Here is a 25043-nt window from a genome sequence, read left to right as displayed (position 1 = left end):
AATACTGCTCTGACCTGTTTGTATATCTAAAAAATACTTATGTTTACAAAAGGTGTGTCTCAGTGAAAACATATTTTCAAACATGATTTACAAGCATTTAATACTAGGCAGAAGCTGAATCTAAACATAAAAACAGTAATTAAAAACTTATGCAGAAGAGAAGTATACCATACTGAGGTTATATAACAAGACATCCATTTACTTAAAATGCAGACCAACATTAAATACATTTAACATGAAATTAAAACAGTTCTTGCTTGAACACTGTTTGTACTCTGTCCTTGAATTTCTTGGACATCATACTAAGTAAACATGATTTATCCAATATTGTGAATTATATAATAATATATAATGTCACTTTATATTATCATTTCCTTTCATTGTGTTCATCACATAGTCCAAATTTATAACTAGCGTAGTTATAAATTAACTGTGTCATCCCTGACTTACTATTTATCATACAGACAATCATTGTTGCTAGATGTCAACTGATATTATTATGTAGAGGATAAACTGCTATTTACCATATAGAAGATAAGCTGAGTTATAGGCAGGCACAACAAAAAACTGCTGTACATTTAAGTTTTCATCCAAAAGACTTTCTTCTATAGTAGAAAATGTGTATGCATTCACACAACCACAACTCACATAAACAAGACCACTGTCTTTTTACATTGATATTGGACTCAGTCTGAAAAATGCCTTTGTTTTAATGATTGCCACCCCAACTCATGCATCATTTCCATGAGACCCTCCCTCCTATTTCATGATAACACAAAATAAGCTGCCCTTCTTTGAAGTTTTGCAATATCCCTCAGCAGTTCCATTTGGTAAGGATTCAATACTGCACATCAGTGCTCTAGTAGTGAATGGACAAGCATAGTATAGGCAATCTCTCTACTAGACCTGTAGCATCTTCTAAGTGTTCTGCCAACAAAATGCAGTCATTGGTTTGTGTTCTCCACAACATGATTTGTGTGGTCCTTCCTATTTAAGTTGTAAGTAATTGTAATTCCTAGATATTTAGTTGCATTGATAGCCTTTAGATTTGTGCGATTTATTACTAGATTTATTAATGGGTTCTTTTTGGTATTCATGTTGATGACCTCACACTTTTCATTATTTAGAGTCAACTGCCACTTTTTGCATGTACAGATATCTTATCTAAATCATTTTTCAATTGGTTTCTGTCTTCTGATGACTTTACTTGATAGTAAATGACTGCATCATCTGCAGACAATCTAAGATGACTTTTTAGATTGTCTCCTAAATCATTTCTATGCAGATATATTGTCCAAATAATTTTTTGATTGGTTTATGTCTCTGATGGCATTACTTGATGGAAAATGATAGCATCATCTGCAAACAATCTAAGATGACTTTTTAGATTGTCTCCTAAATCATTTATAAAGATTATGGTAAAATTCCAAAAATGTGAAAGGAATCTGAGGTCATTACTATCCAAAAGCCTTGCAAAACTGGAGATCACCCTGAAGACTACAGTGCAGTGCTGTGCACACCGTCAGGTGGCTTGCGGAGTATGGATGTAGATGTAGATGTCTGTAAACTGTTTGACAGAGTATTAATGGGCAGAATATGACAATTATCCATCCTTATAACCCATGTAGAGTGAGGATTTCAAAATAATTTGAAGACTGGAGTGATTCTGTTTGACCACACATCTGCCTATTGTACAGTCTGGATTCAAGGTCTTATCTACAAATTAACAAAGGCTCCAAAATCCAAGAAAAGTCTGGAAATCCTAATGAACACGTTAAGAAAATATACATTTATGGGAGAACCAAATGGGAGAGTAAGCAACACAAGGTTTTGAAAAATGGAATACCACAAGGATCAATATTGGCACTAGCATTTAAACAACAGGATAGCAAACAGAGAACTGAATCTAAATGTAAAGGACCAAACAATTAGACACAGGAGAACCACTAAATACCTGGGAATAAAACTGGGCCATACACTAACGTATGTGTATCACTTGGAAGATATAGCCCAGAAAATCAAAACAAGAAGTAATATAATACGAAAGCTAGCACAAACAACCTGGGGCAGCTCAGTGGGGAGACTACACTCTTCAGCATTGGCTCTTGTCTGTTGTGTTGGCGAGTTCTGTGCTCCAGTGTGGGCCAGGAGGTCCACAAAAAAGAAGATAGACATCCACTTCCATGAAACCATAAGGATAATCTCGAGAATACTACACCAACCCCCATTTCCTGGCTTCCAGTCCTGCACATGTGACGACAAGCAGCAGCTCAGTGAGTAGCTACACTGATCAGCCAGAATATTATGACCAACTACCTAATAGCCAGTATGTCCACCTTTGGCACAAATAATAGCAGCAATGTATCATGGCATGGAAGGAATGAGAGCTTGGTAGATTGGTTCAATATGGTTCTGAGCACTATGCAACTTAACTTCTGAGGTCATCAGTCGCCTAGAACTTAGAACTAATTAAACCTAACTAACCTAAGTACATCACACACATCCATGCCCGAGGCAGGATCCGAACCTGCGACAGTAGCGGTCACCCGGTTCCAGACTGAAGCGTTTAAACCACATGGCCACACCGGCCGGCTGCGTGGTGGATTGCTGGAGGGGTTTGGCACAACATCTGCTGTAAATCCCACACAGGTCGTCGATGAGTTACGACTCCACATTCAATCAAATCCCAGATGTGTTAGATCGGGTTCAGATCTGGCGAGTTTGGGAGCCAGCACATCAATTGGAACTCACCATGTGCTCCTTGAACCATTCCTGGTTCTGTGACATGGTGCATTATCTTGCTGAGAAATGCCACTGCCATCGTGGAACATGATGAGGTGTACATGGTCTGCAACCAGTGTACGATACTCCTTGGCCATCATGAGCTTGCATGAGCTCCACTGGACCCATGGATGCCCTTGTGAATGTTCCACTGTGCATAATGGAACCGCCACCAGTTTGTCTCCCCGTCCCACACTACAAGTGTTAAGGAACTGTTCCCCTGGAAGACAACAGATTTGACCCCTGTCATTGGTGTGACGAAGGAGGTATCTGGATTCATCAGACCATGCAACATTCTGACACGTCAACGTTCAATGCCGGTGTTCACTTGCACATTTGACTCGTTGTTGCCGATGTTGTGGTGTTAAGATCAGTGTATATCAATCAGAGACAATCATGCCCTACACATCCACCAATATTTTCCTACCAAAGACTGTCTCAAATCCCAAAAATATGTCAAGATGGACGAAGTAGCACCCAAGGATGTGAAGACAACAAGGAGAGAAGAGTGGCAGCAGATAGCCGTGAAGAATAGCAGTTTGGTGCCTGAACCAACATTGCAAGTGCCATGGGGGCGTTAGATTTCAGTGAACAAATTGCGATCCAGATTGGGACGATGCAGACAATTAATGGTGAAGTGGGGACTTGCCGAAGATCCCAAGTGTGACTGTGGATTGGAACAGACTATGGACCACAATAGTGAGTTGTGATGTCTTGATGACATTCATATATTTACAGACAACGCCAAAGATTAGCTGCAGAATTCCATGTTTATGTTGTAATAATGTGTATTTGTGGGCCTTGATAATTTTTGTTTGGTTTAAAACTTATTTTCTGTAATCTGACTATCGAACGCTAAATAAAATAAATGGGAACAACAGAGGAACTATTAAACTTCCTTGGAGAACGCCAGATCATTTTTGTTTTACTCAATGACTTTCCATCAGTTCTACGAACTGTGATCCTTACAACAGGAAATCACGAATCCAGTCTCACAACTGAGACGATATCCCATAGGCACACAACTTGGTTATAAGCCGCTTGTGAGAAACGGTTTCAAAAGCCGTTTGGAAATTTATAAATATGGAATCAATCTGAGATCCACTGCTGAAAGCACTCATTTCTACGTGAGAATAGAGTTAGATGTGTTTCAGAAGAACGATACTTTTCTGAATCCGAGTTGACTGTGTGTCAACAGATCATTATCCTCTAGGTAATGCGTAATGTTTGAACTCAGTATATTTACCAAAATCCTACAGTAAATCGACATCAGCGATATGGGTCTATACTTCGCGGGATTACTCATACTCCCTTTCTTGAGCATTGGTTTGGCCTGTGCAACTTTCCAATCTTTAGTTACAGATCTTTCGTCGAGCTAGCGGTTGTATATGATTAAGTAAGGAGCTACTGTATCACCTCACTTTAAAAGGAACCTAACTGGTGTATGGTCTGGACTGGAGGACTTGCCTTTATTAAGCGGTTTAAGCTGCTGACCTGCACCGAGAATATGTGCTTCTAAGTTACTCATGTTGGCTGCTGTTCGTGATTAGAATTTTGGAGTACTTGTTTCGTCTTCTTCGGTGAAGGAATTTCGGAAAACTGAATTTACAACTCCGCGTTTTGGCATTGTCATCGATAGCATTACCTTTGCTATGCGCAATGAAGGTATTGATTGTGTCTTTGACGCTGGTGTACTTCACATACAAACAGAATATCTTTGGATTTTCTGCTAGAGGCCAGACAGGGATTCGTTGTGTTATTATTGTATTATAAGCATCTCGCTTTGCAGTTCGCGTTAAATTTCAAGCTTCTGTAAAACATTGCCGATCTTGGTGATTTTGCATTTTTTAAAATTTTGTATGCTTTTTTCGTTGCCTCTGCAGCAGTGTTCTTACCTGTTTTGTGTACCACAAGAGATCAGTACCACCTTTTATTAATTTAGTCGGTATAAATTTCCGAATTGCTACATATACTAATTTTTTTAAATTTAATCCACATCTGCTCTGCAATTACGTAGTTAGTTGGCAAGGAATGCAGGCTGTCTCTGAGGAAGGCATCAAGGCGGATTTCATCTGCCTTTCTATGTACATTTATTTTGCAATTACTTTCGCTGGATTTTGATGTTTTGATTGTCAGTCTCGCTACAACGACTTTATAGTCACTAATCCTTGTATCCGTGATAACGCTCGTGATTATTTGCAACAAATTTATGACGGCGGGTCCATAGCTCTGTGCACCTGTTGTGCAACCCATTCTTAAGAATGAAGCGAGCTACACCTTTTCCCAGTCATATAAATTGATGAGCCGAGAGATTACAATCGTCGCAAGACAGGATGCCGTCCGGTGGCGCTGTGGGCACGTGACACGCAAAGGAAAGTGTATGAGCGTAGTAGAGCCGAGTGAGGAAGCATTCTAGCGATTGTACTGGCTGCAAATGGGGAAATCCATTGACGTAAGCCACTTCGAAAAATCCCAGATTATTACTGCCCGGTATCTGGGATCGAGCATTTCGGAAACGGTGACACTGCTTGGGTGTTCACGTGCTACTGCCAGGTGCGTCTCTGGAAATTAGTTCAAAAATGGTTCAAATGGCTCTGAGCACTATGGGACTCAACTGCTGTGGTCATTAGTCCCCTAGAACTTAGAACTACTTAAACCTAACTAACCTAAGGACATCACACACATCCATGCCCGAGGCAGGATTCGAACCTGCGACCGTAGCAGTCGCACGGTTCCGGACTGCGCGCCTAGAACCGCGAGACCACCGCGGCCGGCGGAAATTAGTTGAAGGACGGCGAAACTGCTACAGGGCGACAAGGTGTTGGACGTCCACGCCTCATCACATAAAGGACGGAGTCTTACCTATTCTGTGAAACAGGATAGACGGCTATCTGGGCAGTTCTGTCGACAGAGCACCCACAAGTGTTTTAGAGCACACCGTTCAAACGGTTCAAATGGCTCTGAGCACTATGAGTCTCAACATCCGAGGTCATCAGTCCCCTAGAACTTAGAACTACTTAAACCTAACTAACCTAAGGACATCACACACATCCATGCCCGAGGCAGGATTCGAACCTGCGACCGTAGCGATCGCGCGGTTCCAGACTGAAGCACCTAGTACCGCTCGGCCACAGCGGCCGGCGCACACCGTTCCCTGCGCACTGTTGAACATGGGGCTCAGCAATAGACAACCCCCATGCGTTCTCATATTGACTCAGCACCGTCAATTATGACTGCAGAGGGTACAGGGTACTCGAGTTTGAACCATGGAGCAATGGAAACGCCTCGTATGATCGGATGAATCACGTTTCTTGTTACACCAGATCGATGGGAACGTGTCTCGATATCAAAGCGAATGGCTGCTCAAAATGTGCACCGCACCATGGGTGGATGCCAATGTGGCTACTATTATGATGTGGGGAACATTCACCGGGGCCTCCATGGGACCTGTGGTAGGAATCGAATGCACGATGACATCTGTGCAGTAAGTGAATGTTATTGTGGACCATCTGCGACCCATCATGCCTGATAACTTCCCTGGCTGCGATGGCAATTTCCAGCGGGATGAAAACTGTCCTTGTCACAAGACCAAGATCGCACTACAGTAGTTCGAGGAGCTTATTAGTGAAGTCATCAAATTAAACGCGGTGGTTCTGGGACACTATCGAGTGTCAGCTTTACACCCACAAACCACTGACCCATAATTACTGGAATCACATGACCTATGTGCAGACATCTAGTACCGTATACCTCCAGAAATGTACCAAAGATTTATCGAATCCATGCCGTATAGATTCGCTACTGAATTACATTCCAAATGTAAATCAACACGCTGTACATTATGTTTTGGGTCACCACTTCATTATGGTCTGTAATTCCAGCGGCAAGTTGCTAGAACATTTGCCAATTCTTAATTTATTCGATATAGACTAGTGGACGGCTAAATATATCAACTGATCTTTCTTTCATCGAGTGTCTTGTTTTTGAATTCTGCTCTCATTTACTTTGGAAACTGTCATTTCTGCTTTTGGGTAACAATCAGAACAAGGAACTCAGTTGTGACCTTAGTTAAATAGCTTCCCAATATAAAGTTGCCTGTTTAAACTGAGCAAACGGTAAGAGAAAAGTGATTATTTGGGGTCTCCGGTTTGTTTGAGAATATCTATCACGGATAAAATATCTACATTTACATCTAAATCCATATTCCGTAAACTAATATAAAGAGCATGTCAGAGGGTACGTCCCATAACACTGTATATCAGGACTCAGGTAGAATGTCTGCTTCGATGAACACCATAATTATGTATTCGTAGTCCCTGAGGAAGGTGGTTAGATGGCTCTGAGCACTATGGGACTTAACATCGGAGGTCATCAGTCCCCTAGAACCTAGAACTACTTAAACCTAACTAACCTAAGGACATCACACACATCCATGGCCGAGGCAGGATTCGAACCTGCAACCGTAGCGGTCGAGCGGTTCCAGACTGAAGCGCCTAGAACCGCTCGGCCATACTGGCCGGCTGCAGGTGGTTAGTTAGTTACATGTTCTATAGATCATTTGAACGATTCTTTTGCCGAAATGATGTGGAGCGAGTCAGTTTATAAATCATACATAAATATGATTAGTGTTAACATTAATGAACACATAATTTTTCAGTCCTACTCATGCTACTACACTTAAAAATTGATGTTTACTTTTCTTTTATTACTATTATTATTTTTATTGACTTCCAGATTTTAATAGAAATTTCTCAATGGAATAGAATGAGTTGTCCAGGAAAAAGTTAGATTTAAAACTTGCTGTACTACCTGTCAGACATTTTATTCTATTGGGCAAATTATCAAAAATTTTTGTTGCTGCCTATTGCACTCCTTTCTGAACCACTGACATCTTTAATAGTCAATAATAAGGGTCATTTTTCCCTCCAGTGTAGTAGGTATGAATTATTTATGACGAATTTCACTAGCGAATATATGTATTGTGACTTTGCTGATAAAGTACCTAGCTCCTTGAAGAGGCGTCTACATGACGTCTATGGATAAACAGCGCACATTATTCTTAACATTCGCTTTTGTGCAATCAATATTTTCTTTGTAAGTGATGAGTTATCCCAGAAAATTATTCTGTAAGATATTATTGAGTGGAAATACGCAAAATATGTCAGGAGGTTCGTTCGTTTGTTTTCAAGATTAGTAATTATACGAAGAGCAAAAATAGCTAAACTTAATTGTTTGCTTCTTCCAGGATACGTTTTCATCAATACGCAAGACCAAAAATTTTCAACATTCTATCTTATTCATTAAGTTCTGCCCATGAGCTACATCAATTGTTTGTATGACTCAGTTTGTTGTACAGAACTGAATATGGTTTTATTGCTAAATTTGTACAGATTACGTTTTCTGAGAATCAATTTATAATCCTTTGGAAAGTACATTTACCACCTCTTCTGTTGCCTTATCTCTAATGGGATTTATTAAACACTAGTATCGTCTGCAAGAAGTACAAATTCTGCTGGTTACATATTGAGTTTGTGGTCATTCACATATGTAAGGAACAGGAGCGGTCCCAAAATTGAACCCTGTCATACTTCCTTTATGATTTCTCCCCAGTCATTAAAATTTTCTACCTTTCCGACATATATAGGGAGCTGTAATACATTATAATGTATATATTAAAGTACATTGTACTGCATGTATGACCGAAGGAACTATGCAGTGTACCTCTGAACAACACAGGCACTACAATATAATACACTATTTGACTAAAAGTATCCGGACACCCCCAAAAACACACGTTTTTCATATTAGTTGCATTGTGCTGCCACCTACTGTCAGGTACTCTATATCAGCGACCTCAGTCGTCATTAGACATCGTGAGAGAGCAGAATGGGGTGCCCTGCGGAACTCAAGGACTTCGAACGTGGTCAGGTGATTGGGTGTCACTTGTGTCATACGCCTGTACGCGAGATATCCACACTCCTAAACATCCCTAGGTCCACTGTTTCCGATGTGGTAGTGAAGTCGAAACGTGAAGGGACACGTACAGCGCAAAAGCGTACAGGGCGACCTCGTCTGTTGACTGACAGAGACCGCCGACTGTTGAAGAGGATCGTAATGTGTAATAGGCAGACATCTATCCAGACCATCACACTGGATCCACTGCAAGTACTATGACAGTTAGGCAGGAGGTGAGAAAAGTTGGATTTCACGGTCGAGCGGCTGCTCATAAGCCACACATCACGCCGGCAAATGCCAAACGACTCGTCACTTGGTGTAAGGAGCGTAAACATTAGACGACTGAACAGTGGAAAAATGTTGTGTAGAGTGACGAATCACGGTACACAATGTGGCGATCCGATGGCACGGTGTGGGTATGGCGAATGCCCGATGAACGTCATCTACCAGCGTGTGTAGTGTCAACCGTAAAATTCGGAGGCAGTGGTGCTGTGTTGCGGTGTGGTCGTGTTTTTCATGGAGGGGGCTTGCACCCCTTGTAGTTTTGCGTGGCACAATCACACCACAGACCTACATTGATGTTTGAAGCACCTTCTTGCTTCCCACTGTTGAAGAGCATTTCGGGGATGGCTATTGCATCTTTCAACACGATCGAGCACCTGTTCATAATGCACGTTCTGTGGCGGAGTGGTTACACGACAATAACATCGCTGTAATGGACTGGGCTGCACAGGGTCCTGACCTGAATCCTGTAGAACAGCTTTGGAATGATTTGGAACGCCGACTTCGTGTCAGGCCTCACCGACCGTCGTCAATACCTCTCCTCTGTGCAGCACCCTGTGAAGAGCGGGCTGCCATTCCCCAAGAAACTTTCCAGCACCTGATTGAACGTATAGCTGCGAGAGTGGAAGCTGTCATCAAGGCTGAGGGTGTGCCAGCACCATATTGAATTCTAGCATCACCGATGGAGGGCGCCATGAACTTGTAAGTCATTTTCAGCCAGGTGTCCGGATACTTTTTAGCACATAGTGTATTTCTCAGAATGTCTTTTGTTGACTGACTACATTTTCCCAGTATGCTACCAATAAACCAAAATCCACCATCTGTCTTACCTACGTTTCAGTCCATATTACCATTTTATTTCATACCGCCCCAAATTGTTACATCCAGGCACTTGTAACAATTGACTGGTTCTAGTTGCGACTTTTTGAAATTGTAGTCATAGCGCACCACGTTTCTGCATTTACAGTTCTATATTTCTGGGCATTTAAAGCCAGTTTGCTAATCTTTTCACCTCTTTCAAACTTTATCAAGATATGGACACTTGCGCAGCTTTCGTCAAGTACTTCTTCATCACACGTAACTGCATCAGCTGCAAAAGTCTGAAGTTAGTATTTATATAGGCTACGAACAACACAGAAATCGACTACCAGACCACGTACATTCTTCGCCTAGAGCACTGAGCAAGCCTGCATTTCAGCAAGGCATCGCGCCATCCTCTCGCTTCCGAACCGTATTAGAATCATTCGAAATTATGTGTTCCAAAAGAAAGGTGTCCGTTATTCGGGAACATACATTTTAATAACTATTCAGCAGCTGTAAAATGTGTAGCCACTAATAAAGTATAATTTAAAAGAAGGCTAAATGGCTTGTTGGTGACCAGTCACTACTCCATTGACGAATTTCTTTGTAGAGCCGACTGACGACAGTAATTTCAAGTAACTTCTGTACATCGGCAGTACAATAATGCGAACAGTGTAAGCAAGTGTTGTAAAAATGTGGTTGCGGAACATTGGTGCTACCTTCCAAACGAAAATATGTTTCAAAGTTTTGATTTCTTCAGTTTCCTTGTATCTTCTTTCACTTAGGGTCCGTGCCGTGCTTAATTTCTAAAAGGTTTAGATGCCGGAACGCAGGTCTTCAGTCATACAACACCCTAGCCATAAAAATCGCGTATTTGGATTTTTTTATAACTTGTGATAAAACTTGCAATGAGAAACCAATTTTTATAGACTAGGCCCTCCTATTCTGAAATCCATTTTCTTAAAGCATGATTTCTTATAATCAAACCATGAAATCACACGTTTTAATACAAACCATAGGTGCTGCCGTCTGTCCCCGTAGCAGGGGCACTTTTCTGCCTGGTTCTGCTCGATACAGATCGGAACAAGTCAGCACTCTTTGTTACTAACACATTATGTTTTCCACTATTGCCAGCCACAACGTTGAAACAGCTGTACTGTAGCTGCTCGGTGAACATTTTTCCAGTATTAATAAAGCATTTAGCGATGAATAACGACGAAGATATTCCTGGCCAATCGTGGTTACGTACAATTCCAGTTCCTGAAGAGTTAGGAAAAATAATCCGCGACTGCGACTTGAGACACGGAGTTGGATGTTTAGTAAACGCTTTAAATATCGTTTGTCTTTACTGAGTGCCGCAGGCAAAGAGACGTGAGCGAAAATATATCTACGTATGGGTTCGAAAGGCTGCCAACTTATAACCATGCTTGCGCCGTGCGCGCTGTTGATCTGCACTTACGGCACAAATAACCAGACGGAAGAAACAAGATTTCGTGAAACTACATTATACAGATGCTTAAATTAAAAGATCTCATTGCGTTATTTATTTTTCATTGACACACATAAAACGAGACATCGCCTTTCTGCTAGATGGCCAACGTTGCTGGCAGTCTTAAACAGAAGGCGAAATGTACCCATCACAACTGCGGAACTGAACTTACTTTATCTTGGTTAAATTGTAGGTCTCTGAGGGTGCTGCAGTCCTAAACAAAAGACAGTCAATAAGAATGTCAACCATGTGTACCGATCACAACTTCGAAGGGAAGATCAACTTATCTTGGTTATACTGTACACACACACACACAAACGCGCCAGCACAGTATCTTCCCTTACGTGCCTGCCCATCGCATCGCGTCGGTCAACCATGTCACGTCCACTGGTCCTGCCACGGCAGAAAATTATAATTACCATGCGATACGTGTGCAGTATGAAACTCCGGTGTTGACTTATTCCAGCGAGGTACAAAAAAAAAAAAAAAAAAAAAATCCCTAGAAGGTGCCGGAACGTCGTTCCGACGCATTCCGTCCGAAATTCAGCCCTGGGTATGTGGAAGGAACATCAGCGTATCTCTTCTTCTGTAAATATTCCTTTTTTGTTTTTATGGCAAGTTTTGCATCTTTGAGTATCTCCTCATCAGGGATCTGTCTGACTGAAGAATACACCACGGAAATGTCAGTGTTTGCGTGGTTCTATGGTCACTTAACAGTTCAGCGCATCTGGGACACAACGAGCGGTATGTGCTCATCTCGCAATCTGCTGGGAGCAGTCTCAGTGAGCTGTGTGTGTGGCGTTTGAGCTGTCAGACGTCAGGATGACTTCACAACGCTTAATACCTCGTGGTGCTCAGGCCACGACCCGGCCCCTCCGTTATTAGGGCGGAAGCGCCAGCTACACCCCTCTCGCTAGCTGCCTCGCATTCAGCTGGGAGCTGCCCCGCTTCCAGTCGAGGGCCGACTCCGGGACCCTTATTAGCGCACACAGCAAGAACACACTGCGCTTGTTGGCACTGATTAGCGCACTTTGCTAAACAGCTCCAGCAGCAAGTCAATTCTGAGTGCCTGAGCGCTTTACAACCTTATTACGACTGTGTTGTCGGTACAGCTGTTACACAGAAATATTCAGTCAGTTACGTCCAATGGATACTCTATGTTGTTCTCCTTCCTATATTTAAAACTACATCTATGTTCTACGAATGACTAGAAACTGAGTAACAGAGAGTACTTTTAGAACCAAATATAAGGGTTTGTTCCCACTGATGGCGACAACGAGCAATAATTCTTCATTTTTAGGGTCCTGTATCTCAATCGGTAAAAAGAGGACCCTTTCAGAATCACTCTGTTGCCCGTCTGTTAGAGTGTTGAGAACCGTTTTTTACGGGAAGGATAGACTTACCGAGTTGAAATATATGTCTCACAATAAAGTCTACTATCCCTTTGCGGTGTAAAACATTTAAGCGTGTATGCTAATGTAATAAAAAAATCTATGTTACACGTTTTGACACTCGCAAACTCACTCCTCAAAACCTATAGGGTACTTCCCTTTGCCCTACAATCTTGTCATTAGGCAAGGAGCAATTTTAGAGCGCAAATAACAGAAAAAGATCGAAAATTGTTAGTTTGTAATTATATCACATGGACTTTTTTTGTTACTCGTTATCTCACTATCTGTCTGTCCGTCTTTTAAGGTACTTCTCACTGTAAGTCTTACAACAAGCTTTAAAGAAGCGAAACTCGAAATTTTTATGGCTGGGGTGTTGTATGGTTGAAGCAGTGCATCCAGGCATCTAAACTTTGAGGAATAAAGCACTACACAGACCTTAAGTGAAACGAGATTCAAAGAAACTGAATAAATCAAAACTTTATAACATATTTTCATTTTTTAGAAGTTAGTACCAAAATATCATTAACATATACTTATGCTGAAATGCATAAGATAATTGTACAACACTTACTTACTCAGTTCGCACTACTGTACTGAAGGAGTACTGAAGCTACTCTATCGTTAGTCGACTCTACTAAGAAATTCGCCAGTAGAGTAGGGGCTGGCCACCAACAAGCCACTTATTCATCTTCTAAATTACACTTTATTCGCGGATACATAATTTACAGCTGCTGAATACTTATTAAAATGTATGTTCCCGAATAACGGACACCTTTGTTCTGGAACACATAATTTCGAAGATTCTAATACTGTTCGGGAGCGAGAGGGCGGTGCGATGCCTTGCTGAAATGCAGGATGCTGGCTCAGTGCTGTAGACGAAGATGTACGTGACCTGGTAGTCGAGTTCTGTGTTGTTCGTGTATTAATAGTAACTTCAGACTTTTGCAGTTGATGCAGTTACGTGTGATGAAGAAGTACTTGACGAAAGCTGTGCAAGTGTCCAGCCATATCTTGATAAGATTTGAAAGAGGTGCAAAGATCAGCAAACTGGCTTTAAATGTCCTGAAATGTAGAACTGTAAACGGAGAAACGTGGTACCCTATGCCAACAATTTCAAAAAATCACAACTAGGAGAAACAGACAAAGCTTCCGTAACAGAATCACGATCGTTAAGGGCGTTTACGCTCGTTCGCTTGCGTTGAAGAATCTCTCACATTACTCTCTTTTAATCACAAAGAGTGATTCTTGTTCAAAGAACGGGTGGCAATGCGGGCTGCCTCGCAAGGGGGTACAGGTAAACGTATGAAGTTGAAATTTATGTCACACGCTAAGGACTACGGTCCCTTTACGGCACAAAACGTTTAAGCTTCTAAGTCAATACAAGCGAAAGATATGGTGATTTATGTCACGTATTTTGATATTTTGTCAGTATCGATTTCGATAACAGGCAATATCGCCGAAATTCTCCATTCCTGGCGAGGATGAACTATCTATGTAGGGTCATTCTTATTATTGTTTAAAAACAACCGAAGCGATATTAGTCGCCGCTGCGACAAGTAATTTAATGTAAGACACATGGGCACTCAATTATCGGAAAATATCCAAAAAGTGAATGACAAATGTCGAACATGTGACGTTACCAAATGACGTACCTCGCACCACATGCGACGGATGGGCTTTTGGATCCTACACTCGCTGGTAGGAGGCGCTGCTACATACTGCTGTACAACGGTGCAAATTTCGAATACCTTTTGTAAATGTGATCTGCTCTAAACCAGAAGTTACAAAATTACTCTCCTTGCTGTAACCATGCAAAAACTGTTATTTATTTGTGTTTCTTTCCTTTTTTCCCTTCTTTTCTTCCTTTGCAGACATCATTTGCTAAAGAAAACATATGTCATTTACCGGTAACGACGGAAGTCGAAAGCTTAAACTCATTTACTTGTAACGCAATACAATAGGTTTTGTCGCGGAGTACTTTGCTATAAACCAGCAGAGACCCCGAGACCGGTAAATAAAATAATAAATCTTACTTCAATGTAAACACACAACTGTCTAACGAGCTGAAAATAATACTGCCTGCCAGACGAAAGACTAGAACGCTGAGCCCCACACTCTTAAAGTCGCGCACGTAGACCACACCGACTTGAATACTTGACTTGGTTAGGGATGATCATGTGCGACAGACCGATAGGCTCAAACGCTGCACGTGGGCGACGCACGTGATCCGGGGACGTCACATGTTCAACATTTTTTATCCACTTTTGGGGTGTATCCCAACATTTGCGGCCCCATGTGTCTTGTATTACATTACTTGTAGCAGCGGCGTCTACATCGCCTCGTGGGACCAACTGACGAACTACTCGAACTATTAGTGGCGGTTCCAATGTGACGAAACCCGACAACGTCTAGCACAGCGATGTGCCGACCTCAGGCCCACCCATATCGCATCCAGTGACGCCACTGGCAGAGGATGACACGGCGGTAGGTCGGGGCTAACTGGCCCATTTAGGACCCGAACACGGAACTCTAAAGGAGCAGTTTGTTCGGGGCTGAACAATATTAACAGGCATCCACCTGAAAATTGGTTTTCATGATTTCATGAGTAGTTATTCATTAGATATTAGACGCGTTTCTTCCACCATATAGCAGTTAAGACTTTTGTGAATTTACGATACATTTTCTCGCGAAGCAGACGAGCCAATCATCTTTCGTGCTACCCTTCTTCGATCGAAGGAAAGAAGAAATATAGGGTTTAGCGTCCCTTCGTCATTAAGTTAATTAAAGACAGAGTATAAGCTGTGACTGGTGGAGGGGTAATACTGATTGTGTTATTTTCAAAGGAACTATTACAACTTTCGTCTTGTGCGATTTATCGAATTCACGAATACCCTAAATCTGGATCACCAGACATTTGAACCACTTCCCTCCCGAACCCAAATTTTATGTGTTAGCCACTGCGTCATCTCGTTCTGTGTTCAGTGTCTCCATTGTACGTACCAGGTGTGGATCCCACATACTTCGTCATCATATGCTTACATGAAATATTGATCTCTGTTTAGTAGGTTACTTTTTTACGATTATTTGACGCATACACTTTGCTCACAAGTTTAAGTTAATACAGTGTGCAACTGTTCTCTTACTTCATTCCTTAATTTATCTGGAACCTTATGTAACTTCCTGTACTGGTTGGTATTATGTTATTACATATTACCACTGTATATAAGACATGGATCACCCCCTGTTTTGGTTACCTATTTCATACTGGTAGCATTGTTGTCTGTACACAGGACCTGAAGATGGCTTAGTAAATCGCCGAAACTGGTGGCCAAATAAAATAAGTTTGGAAATTAGATGACTGAAGGGTGTTTGATTTGAAATCCTGTAGCGAACAGTCGAGTCCCGCAACCATCTCTGAAAATATGTATATACAGATACTTCATCATTATTCCATCAAAAACCGAATAAGCGTTTTGTGGACAATATCTTTAAGTCCTTCGTATGAAGACCTTAGTTTCTCAGTAACGTACCAATAAAATGAAATCAGCCACAAGCTTTGTCTGCAGCATCCCCCTACATTGTGGTTGCCAGGATTTTGTACGGTTATGACTCATTCAAGATTTCAACATTTACCAGTTTAGTGAATTATACAAATTCATATACCTTTACCTTAAGGACTAGTTGCCAGTCCTTGTACCATGTATATTTTGTCCAGATGTAACGCAAGATTATTAGAATTCTTAAGGGATGACTCTTGCGATGTGAAAAGTCAAATTAAAAGAAGTATTTTTCAATTAATCGTTAATAGCCCCGATACGCTTCCAAGTGACACATCAAGTATTAGTTTTGGACCTGTGAATCGTTCTCTAACAAAGATGCCAAGGGTTGTTAGTCTAGCTGCAAACATGGCTAAATAACACATATGAATGCAGTTTCTTTGATGGACGTCGGTGTTACTCCGAATCAAACGTTCTCCTGAAATCTAGAAAGATTGAATCCACTTGTTATCGCTATGCTTACCTCTTAAGCTAGTAGGGTTTCATATGATGGGTGATTTCGGTGTCCATGGAGCCAGTCATTGTATTCAAACTGTGTATTATTCATTAAATTTGTATGGAAGATCATTCTTTAAATGCTACGCATAGAATAAAACTATCATAAAAAATATCAGAAATATTGATTTTCAGTACCCGGTACTGTAAAGTACAGGAACTCAGCCAATTAGTCCGGTTAGGACAAGACCTCACTTTCGAACACGAGAATCTACATGGTCAGCTGGTGGATTGCCAGTAATAAGTGTCAGTTAGCCACCACAGTGATATTCTGAATGAGACTATATGTCTGACGTCAATTGCGGTTTTGAAAAAAAGCATTTTGCTGAACAAACTTTTATGCGATAACGCTACCTCAAAGATAAAAGAGTTTTATGTTATATTTATTTAGTTATTACTGTTTTACAATCTCCATGTAGAAATCATTGCAATCGTTTTGTTGTAAGTAACTGTAGTGTCTACCTTTATATCATTTTTCCATTTATTAATTATCATTTAAGTTGATTTGCTCTTGAGTGTTCATATGTATCTGCACATATATAGCGTAAAGATATCCGCCTCGATTACTTTCTATATATGAAGGCTAATTTCAGGAACTACTGTGGGGATTTTAATACGATTTTCGATAATAGATAGTCTGATTCATTAAGAATATTTCTGTATATAATTTATAACTATGTTAATGATGAGCGTGTAATACACGTATTGTTGTCTGTTCCATATTTAAGGGGGACGTTGATGAAATTGACCAAAAATGTCAACTTTCGATTTACTTTTTATTTGTTAGTACAACTCATGGACAATAAGTCCCCAAAGTTTCAATGTTGAAATCGCATCCGAAGTGCCTGAAAAAGTGTGATGCAGCCTCCCTGCCACGCCCACGTTTTGAAGCAGCACTTCAATACCATTTGAGTGAACAACGATTCTGTGTATTACTTTCAACCAAACGTGTGAGGGATACATCTAGAAGGACGTGATACATACTCTTTGGTTTTATAGATCATATTTGACTCTGTTCCGTATCTTATAAACAATAAGAAACTAGCTACATCGTTTATGACGAAGCAATTCTTTTTTTGCCTTGTGATACTGAGGGAGATTTATACAAGTGTACGATTCTTCATTCAGTTATGTCACGATCACAAACATTGTATAAAAAACTGTATAAACTGCGTTTGAGTAAGTTAGTGAATGGAAGACGTGAGAAACAACGACAGACCAGCAATGAAGCTACGTCCGAAGTAAGAATATCTGCCGAAAATGTGAACTCGTCTCCTAGCAGCTCCAAGCGAACAATTGGTGAGGTGAATGGTGCATACTACAGTGATGAATCGCGGTACACTGGATTTAGATTAATTGATCTTGAATTATTGACTTCGGCAGCGAAATTTTCTTGTGTTTGTAAGACGTGTGGTAGTGATAACATTCAGTTTATAGATGATGGTAAGGGAGTAGGCTTGGCAGCCAATCTGCATATTGTGTGCAAAAAATGCGATGCTGATAGTTCATTCAGAACTTCTAAATGTAAAAACTGGTACTATGAAGCTAATATGAGGTTTACCTATGGATTGAGGTGCACTGGAGTGGGGAGAGAAGGGGGAAATTTATTGTGTGGAATAATGAATATGCCAGCGCCATATATAAGATTTACACAAATAAACTGTGTACTGGAAGACATAATTTCTGACGTGTGTGAGGACAGTATGGTAGCAGCTACAGTAGAAGCTATTGCAGTCAATGACCCGTTGGTTGAGAATGATTCTAGTCATGTTAGAACAGATGACGAATGACGTCATACTGTTTTTCGCGATGGATCATTATCCTGCACTACATTGGATGATCGTAATTGATGAGTATTATGGCGCTCTGGACAGAGGTCCCTCTCTTCCAGAGCTTTGTAGAGGAACAGCCGTGTTACTGCTGCCTGGCGTCGTTATCGTGTGGGGAGCCACAGGGTAGAACTTCAAGTCACGGCCGATAGTGACTGAGGAAACTCTAACGGCATAATGGTATATCACGGACATCCTGCATTCTCATGTGTTACCTCTCATGCGACAGTAAAGTGGTGCCACATGTTCGTCCGCAAATGGCACATGTCTCCATGAACTGTCTGCATGGTGATGGGGGTAACGCTTGGTCAGCAAGACCCCTGGATCCGTCAACGACAGAACATATGTGAAACCAGCTAGGACGTCCCAGAGCCAGAATCAAGGATAACAAAGACGAGTTACAACAGGTGCTTGCCTGCGGTGAGGATACAACGGCTTTATTAGACCCTTCCCAACCGAAACAGTGTATGCATCCACACCAGAGGGATGCGACTTCATACTAGTAAGTTGGCTCATACTGCCAAGTACTTTGTAGTTTTAACTCGATTTTGTAACCACTGAAATATTAAACGAGGGGACAGTTCAGGCGGTGATTCCCGACGGGAAAAGGAACATAGGAGTTCATATCAACGTACGTTTGAAAATGTACGGCGAGTCTGCAATATAGCAATTAGTATTCGTGCAATACATTAGATTGTACATACTTACACAATCTTCGTGTGTTGACAACAGGAAATCCATAGGAAATAGCTGAATCATCATATTAGCAGCGGTTAGTACCAGTGTTTGTGCAAGGCTTTTTGGGGATCATCTCCTTGGACCACTTGTTTTGCCACAACGCCTCAACTGCCACGAATATGTAGAATTGTTACACAACATTTTGACTCATTTACTGGAGAATGAAACTTTAACAAAACGACAGGTAACGTGGCTGATGCGTGACGGACCACCAGCCCACTTTATTATCGTTGTTCGCCAACATCCAAGCAACATCTTGCCCTTGCGTGTGGCCATCTCAATCACCGGACTTAAACCCCCTTGATTTTTCCTTGCAGAAAAGAATTTTGTATCTCTAACCAGTTGCTGATGTGCAGATCCTTGAATAGTATACCTGTGTAACCTGTTATGAAATTTATTTATAGCCTGGAACATTCGAAAGAGTGAGACAATCTATGTGACGTCTGAACGATTACTTTGTATCCCATGGCGGTCACGTTGGACATGGAAGAAATTAATATCATGTAAAATGTAATTGATTTAATTACTTCGTTGCTTTATTAAGGGCTCATCATTCATTTCTAGAAATATTTTGGTATGAACTCCTTTGTTCCTTTTCTACGAGTACAAGCCTTTTAGTATTCGTTATATTTCTATCTCTGCATGCAGGCAGTAGTCTCGTCTAAGGAGCCATCACAGCTACATTTACCAATTACTCGTTCATTTTGACGGTGTCGCCCACGTCGTTAGCCAAGTAACAACGTACCAAAACACCAAAATAGAATATTTTGGCATATTTCTTTACTATCAAATGAGTCAACTTTGTTTGTATGTTTTGCGGGATGTGCCTGCTGCATCACTGATGAAAGTAATGTCCTTATACAATGAAACTCATTGAATGGCCCCTTCTGGTAGCCTGTTGGGTCTTTTAGGAACATCAATTTGTCAATCTGCCAAAGTTTTTTCGTGCACCCACCTCGAGGTTCAAACAGCGGGTTCAGTGGCTATGGTATTTGATGCCTACATAGCTGCTGCTTGTCATTTTAGAAAAGAGGTGTGATTTGCGCAGCTTGCGTGAAGGAATCTACACCGTCCAGAAATGCTGCTTCTGTTTGCTCAAGGGGCAATACAGAAGGTTTGATAACGATACAACCGGCTTCATGAGACTGTATCTTCTATGTGTATGAAGATAGAAACTTGGGTAAATTTTAATTTATACATCGAAACTAAGAGTCTAGCTAGGCGCCAGTTGTAAGGCCCCCTTGTATGTGGGTGCCAATAGAGGCCTCCCTGGGCAGCTATCTGTTTCGTTACCCAATGTCTGTTGAGTTCTGTTGAAAATAACATAGCAACAAAACGCGTTTTGCGTTCTCCGTTTCAACAGCTGCAATTCAGTTAGAGCTGTGTGCCATCGAGAGCATGGTACTGCACCTCCTACAATTCAAAGCATTCGAGGACAGTACCAAATATATAAGAGGGCCGTTGAATAAGCTACACAACATTTTTTACTCAGCCAATTTCGACTGAAAAAATACTTGCTGTGGGACATCGTCGTATTTTTCCGCTTCAGTTCCTATAGTTTCATGAAGTTCCGATAGGTGGCAGCGCTATGCGTAGCCTAAAAAATGGCGTCCGTAACAGAGGTGCGTTCCGAGCAGAAACCTGTCATTGAGTTACTTTTTGCGGAAAAACATAGAATCACAGATAATCATAGGCGTCTGCAGTAAGTTTACGGAGACATGCCACTGAGCAACAGAACGGTGAGTCGTTGGGTGAGGCGTCTGTCACCACTGCAACAAGGTCGCACGAACCTGTCCCAACTCCCACGCGCTGTGACTCCTCCAATGTTGGAACGTGCAGACTCCCATTCGAGGTGATCGACTGATTGCAATCAAATACCTCGTTGCTCAACTGGAGGTCTCTGCTGGTAGTGTTGACACACTCGTCCACCAGTTGGGGTACTCAGATGTGTGTGCCTACTGGGCTCTTCATGAAACTGAAGAAACGACTTTTGCGTTCTCGTCGTCACAAAAATGTAGACGAACACCTCCTTTTCTATGACACCGCAAGGCCTCACATAAATCTGCACCCCCCAAGAGCAGTTCAAAAAACATCATTGGACTGTTATTCCTCATCTACCCTACAACCCAGGTCTCTCACCTTCTGAGTTCCATCTGTTTGGCCCGATGAACGATGCACTGCATGGGAAGCAGTAGGTGGATGATGGGAACATTATTGATGCAGCAAGGCTTTGGATCCGATGTCGATCAGCAGAGTGGCACCATGCAGGCATAAAGGCCCTCCCAGTAAGGTGGCATAAGACCGTCGCATTGAATGAAGATTATGTTGAAAAATAGGGTTTTGTAGCCAAAAGAATGGGGAATAATATGTTGTACTGGAATCCTGAATAAAACAAACCTGCTTTCAGAGAAGTGTTGCATTACTTATTGAACGCCCCTTGTAAGTGGAAACTGACAGGTCGTCCTCATGTGGTGATTCGAGAAGTACAGAACAAAAAAATTGCTCTGAGCACTATGGGACTTAACATCTAAGGTCATCAGTCCCCTAGAACTTAGAACTACTTAAACCTAACTAATCTAAGGACATCACACAACACCCAGTCATCACGAGGCAGAAGTACAGAACACACAGTTACACTTTCAACTAGCCATCATACGTTAACATAATTTCTACTGTCGTAATATATATTTATTTCTCGCCACTTATTCTGTTCTCTGTGTATACCACAATATTTTCTCGCGCATAATATCACTTAAGTAACTTTTCCTAACAAACCGTTTGCGACATTTGTCTACTTTATTTGTACTTAATACTCATAGAATGTTCAATGCATACAATATAACGTTAATTTCTTGTAGAATTTCCATCGTCAAACCGATGTGTATATCGTAATATCTCTGAGAGAATTTCTTTGGCACTGTTGCATTTGTCATTGTCTATGGCATTTGTAATATTACAATCTTTGTGTACAGTTTCCCCTGAGGCAAAAACGTTTTGGTGCGTGTGTGGTGAATTACATAATGTGACTATAAACAAAAAAAAAATGCAAACCAAATGCTGGAAACTAATTTTCGGTCACGGGTTTATATGTTATGGACTGAATCGACTTTTATAACACCGTTAAATCTAGGTTTTGCGATGTTCAATTGCTTTATACGAATGGCCTCTGGAGATCGGCAATTACTGTTTCTGATTTAGTTAGCACAATGACTGTTTCTCTTGAGTTAGATATAGGAAGGTTACAACTTCTTGGTCCGTCCAGTATTGCTCCTTATCCATCACTCCATCGCTCCGGCCACATTAGCCGGAAATACAGAAGCCTCCGATCTTACCCGTCGGCTTTGACCCATGACGTCACAAATACCGCGGAAACGACTATAAACAATTCCAATATGGCGGATACAAAAACATCGCATACGTATTGTAAACACTGAAATACACAAGTTTCACAAAAAGCCTAATGACTGTAACGGGACAAGCGTGGGAAATTAGGGGTTTTTGGGTGCGGAGAAACTAAATATACAGAAATGTAGCCACCGACCGCCATTCAAAACCACGCAAAACAACGAAATAAATCAACATCACAAAACTGACCAAATACCAAAAAACACATTCCTATCCATAATCGGACACTTCCCTTAACCTATATAGCTCAACAGAACCTACCGATCACATCCCCCAATAGAAAACTAAGAAACGAAAGCTTCCCTTACACCTACATACATCGGCACTTATGCAGTTTAGCAGGTACGGAAAAAATTTTTCATTTTTTTTCAAAATTTGATCATCATGTGTCGTTATGCGGTGGGGGGAGTCTGCAGTGCCCCCCCATCCCCCCACAGGCTTCATTAGTGTCAAATCAATATTTTCGAATCATAGGCGGCCGCTGCCGCGGCCGCGGCCGCATTCCAAAAAAAAACTCCCAACCTAACCTCAAGTGGGCTACGCTACAGATCAATATGTTCATCAAATTGCTTCATATTACGTATACATGTTCATTAGTGTCAAATCAATATTTTCGAATCATAGGCGGCCGCTGCCGCGGCCGCATTCCAAAAAAAAAACTCCCAACCTAACCTCAAGTGGGCTACGCTACAGATCAATATGTTCATCAAATTGCTTCATATTACGTATACATGTTCATTAGTGTCAAATCAATATTTTCGAATCATAGGCGGCCGCTGCCGCGGCCGCATTCCAAAAAAAAACTCCCAACCTAACCTCGTATTCAGGGCTACGCTACAGATCAATGTGTAGGTCCCTTACGTCACGGGTCAAAGCCGACGCGTGAGATCGGATGTTTCCAACCTATACCCAATACACAAAACATACATAAATAACCAAAAAAAAAAACGGAACTTACCTCAAAAAAGTTAAACGAAAACCATGAACACACCACCAGAGAGCACGACAAACAAAAACAAGACATCTACAAACACGCCACAATCGCAAATCAAACTCCGCGCAGTAATGACGTCACACACCACAACACGCTTACGTCACGGGTCAAAGCCGACGGGTAAGATCGGACGCTTCTGTTGACCCCATTAGCCGACATCTTTAAGAGCAAATAGAAACCTGACAATCCAAGTACGTTTCAAAAATAGATCGTTCACGTGGGAGAGAGTATCGTGTGTGGAAGAGGAAATTAGTCAGCTAGAACGACATTTCCGGAATCGAGATTGGAGTGTTTACCTGACCAATCAGAATCGGTAGTTGGAAATTATATCTGTGATATCAAAAACTCCGGATGGAAATAGCATCACACTACATAACTCATGCGTGTTGCTTTTTGGTTCTTCTTTGTAGCGAGATGGTTGACGTCGGAGACAATGTTGTAATCTGTCAAAAAATACTAAGAACAATTTATGTTACGGATGTCAGAGAAACACTTTGTAGAGCGTGTAGAAACTTGGTCAAGAAAGGTTTTACTTCTTGTCTGCTTCCCGATGATCGGGCGGCGGAATTCGAGTAGCTTCAGACGTAATTGCAGAATGGAGCGAGATGGTAAATGTAAATGTCGTGTGACCAGGGCCTCCAGTCGGGTAGACCGTTCGCCGGGTGCAAGTCTTTCAATTTGACGCCACTTCGGCGACTTGCCCGTCGAAGCGAGATGGTGTAGTAATGGGAGAGGAGGGGAGCTGAGATGAAGTTCTATTCGAATATTCCAATATTTTCCCTAAAATACTGCATCACAGAAAATTCCCTCAATAATACCACGGTAGATTTCTTATTCCTGCTCAGTTGCAGCTAATACTTCCCTTCAAACTGAAAACTGAAGGTGCTGTTACCTAGTTAGGAAGCTAAACGAATGTTTTCAATCGAACTGAAATCTTCATTTGCATGGAAGAATTTTAAACAGGAAGACCCATTAAGAGAAAACGTACATCGCATTTTGATAATCTACTATGTAAATGGACGGTCTGATCAGAATACGGAAAGCTCGATTGTACTGTGCATGATGACACTGGATTGATGTATTGAACTTTAAACATGAAAGGACAAATCTGAAATTAATACAAAGCTTGGCGTACACTGAATAAGAGTAGAGCAGAACCGAGAGTGCACTGAAAGCAAAAGTGGGTTCTCGGGAAGTTAACGCCGAGGAACTAACTAAGCGACAGCTTAGCGCTGTTCGCTGTTTTGCAATGATGGAGCCGCCCTGATAAGTCAGAAACCAGGACTTTAATTAACGACCCGCGTCCCAGATGCACTGGCAATACTT

The sequence above is a fragment of the Schistocerca serialis genome, chromosome 2 (assembly GCF_023864345.2).
Source record: "Schistocerca serialis cubense isolate TAMUIC-IGC-003099 chromosome 2, iqSchSeri2.2, whole genome shotgun sequence".
In the NCBI taxonomy this organism is placed as follows: Eukaryota; Metazoa; Arthropoda; class Insecta; order Orthoptera; family Acrididae; genus Schistocerca; species Schistocerca serialis.
Note: the sequence above shows the minus strand (reverse complement) of the source record.